Consider the following 3,325-nt stretch of genomic DNA (forward strand, 5'->3'; position numbering starts at 1 on the left):
TTCCACTTTTTTTAAATAACTTAACAAACGAATGATTGTTGAAGCCTCCATTGGGAACATTTCAGCCTCCGCTAGCAAGATCTCCTATGGGACAGTTGACTTGACTTTGAGGTTACTAATGATTAAGTGTTTTTGAATTCTTTCTAGTTGTCTCCACTTGTGATTTGACATCCTACTCCCCCAAACTTCACATTCATAGAGGACAACCAGGGTAACCAACACTCCAAAAAGTGTTTCCTTGGTTTTCCAGTCCCACAATTCTATTTTCCTGCATCTGTTCTGAAGGAGGTAAAAATCTCTTCATCCCCCTTGTATCCTTTTAGTTATGAATGTCTCCCAACTGAACCTATTGTGAAAAACAATTCCTAGGTACTTGTATTCTTCCATTATCTCCAAGGATTTTTCCTTAAATATAAAGCTAACCTGCTGCTTTTTCCGCTTTAAAGAGAAGATCATGACTTTAGTTTTGCTAATGTTACTTGCATCCCAAACTCTTGAAAAAAATCTCTGAGGCCTTCAAATGATCTCTCAAACCTTGAGCAAATTTTGCAATTAGGGTAAGATCATCAGCATACAAAAATAGCTTCACCACGTAACTTGCTAATTGAATCCCCTCTCCACTAGTGTTGTTTAGCCATTCTTCTAACTTATCAATATATAAACCAAATAGAGTGGGGGAAAGGGGACACCCCTACTTGACCCCAATGTCACTACCAAAGCATTCTGAAAAGCCCTCTTTAGTTTTGATTTTAGCACTAACCTTCTCATACAGCTTATGGACAACAACCCTATATTCACTTGGGATTCCAAGCTCTTCCATTCTTCTCCAAAGCTTATCTCTAGGAACAGTGTCAAATGCTTTTTTGAAATCAACAAAGAAACAAAAGGCTTCCCCCCCGAATGTCCCATACTTTTTCAATGAAGTGCCTAAGAGTGATGCAATGATCAATTGTAGAGTGTCTTGGCCTAAAACTAGCTTGTACTTTTGCTCTTTTACCTTTTTTTTTGCCCAACTGTTGATTCTACACTCCATCATTTTCCCAAAAAAATATCCAAGGAGAGGATTACCATAAAAGTATGATAATTAGAGGGATTATTAATGTCTCCACTTTTGTAAAGAGGGCGAGCAACACTTGTTGTCCATTCAACTGAAAAATTGCCTTGTGTGATGTTGTTGAAGATCCTTTTGATGATTGGGGCCAAGATCTCAACACCCCATTTTAAAAATTCTTGTTGAAGCCCATCAATGTCTTGGGCTTTACCACTTGCTAACTTTTTTATACCACGCTTGACATCCTCCACTGAAAATAACTTTGTTGTAGTGTTGATTATGGGGCGGCTACTTTTCTCTTGTTTTCTTTCATAGAGGATCTTTGCATATTCGAAGCACTTTTCTCTTGTTTTCTTTCATAGAGGAGCTTTGCATATTCCAACCAATGCATATATGAGGTATTAATATCTATTTTTTTCCTATTTTGTTGTAGTCCACGCTAGAATCCTTTAAGATTGTGCTTTCCCAAGGGGATTAATTCATTCCTCCTTGAAGTTACATAAATTTCTTTTTTTTGTTTTTATCGGATTTATATATTTTTTCGTTCTTTCCCTGTTTGTCTCCTTCTCCTTAAGGGACCGTTTAGCAGCCTTGCACCCTTCAGCATACCAAGGATTAGTTGGGAAAGTGTTTTAGATCCTCTTCTTAGGCCACGATCTTTTGTACACCTATAAAGCTTTGTGGATTAGAGGGATCAACATTTTGTTGCTAATGTATTCTATTTCTACATTGTCTTCCTTGCTTTTTGTTTTGTTTTTTTCCCACTGAAAGTGTTGTTTTAGAGCAGCAGCAAATAACTCTTGGTTTTCTTGATTTATGAGGATTTTTCCATTTTGCATGCACTTTCTTATGACCTTGTTGGGTATGCCCTTCCCGTATCTCACTTGTGTGTATGCCCAACTTGATACAAAGAGGCATATGGTCAGAATTCATCTCAATAGGACATGCCTCAATATTGAACTCTAACAAATTGCAAACAAAGCTATGAGAACATATTGCACAGTGCACCACACTTTGACCATTGTATGTTTTACATGTGATGCCCCCAGATGTTGGCCAATCTTTCATGCCATTGCAACTTACCAAGTCATATAGGCTACATAAGCCTAGAAACTCAGGGCCAAAGTGTGATACCCTCCCATTCCCATCTCGGGAAGTCCTTTTCCACGTGCTCTTCATTGTCTTCTAACCAAAGAGGATTTTTGTCCAAATTATCATCACTTCCCAACTAAATAAACTGATTTTTTACCGTCCTGGCATTAAAATAATTGATTATAACTATTTCTCATAAGCTCCTAAAAGCATAAATAACTCCTTTTAAAGCAGCATAAGGATCTTCTTTATCTAACTTTGTCTTCTTGTACAACTTTGAGTTTTGTGGGGCAAAGTAACTCGCGCCAATCTGAATGTTACTTTGTTGTCTCTTATATTTAACCATATAAATTTCTTATTTGGATCCACTTTTTCCACTTTCACGATTCCACTCCACCCATCCCTTATTAGAACAGTGATCCCTCCATGTCATTTCCATGTACTAGCCTCTTTGTTCCACACTGAAATTATATTGTACCCTTCGAATTTGCAACCCTGCAGCCCTCATTCTCATGGGTTTCCATAAGGATAATGATGTCTTTCCCTTCTGCTATGGGCCCCAATCCCGGTCCTCTCCTCCATGGGTAGCCTCTACAATTCCAACTCACCATGTTTAGATACTCTCGGGGAGCCCAGCATCCCTATTTTTTATTTGTTAGGTGCTCGCTGACTTGGGTTTTGCCATTTTTCAGCCACGCCCATTTTCCTACTTCTCTCGCTGATTTCACCTTCGCTCGTCATGTTGTTCAAGTGTCAAGTCATCATCTAAGTAAATATGGGTGCCTCTGAGTAGCTCCCTATTCTTTAGGATAGCCAACTTGTCTTATATGCCCCTTAATGAAACTCTGACATGCCTATCCCTTCCATTTTCTGCTTTTCTACCAATCATATTTGCTTGTTGAATATAACCTGTCGAGTTCAACTTTTCCTTGAGAAAATCCCTTGCTCGAATATTTGTTCTTTCTTTGTCTCCATAGTCTTTCAGGCCTTTGATAATGATGTTTCTGGCCTTATCTTGCCTATCTTTTTCTTCTCTTATTTGTCTCTTGATTTGTTTCTCAATGGTTTCTTTTTGCTCAACTATCGGTTCCTTTACCGCCTGGGCCCAAGATTTAGCTTCTTCTATTTGTTGCTTTAGTTCATTTTCTCTCATTTCTGTGATTGCAATTGTTGATTGACACT

This window comes from Pinus tabuliformis, chromosome 3_1 (assembly GCF_031772625.1).
Source record: "Pinus tabuliformis cultivar Carrire ecotype Pingquan chromosome 3_1, CPIR1, whole genome shotgun sequence".
Taxonomy (NCBI): domain Eukaryota; kingdom Viridiplantae; phylum Streptophyta; class Pinopsida; order Pinales; family Pinaceae; genus Pinus; species Pinus tabuliformis.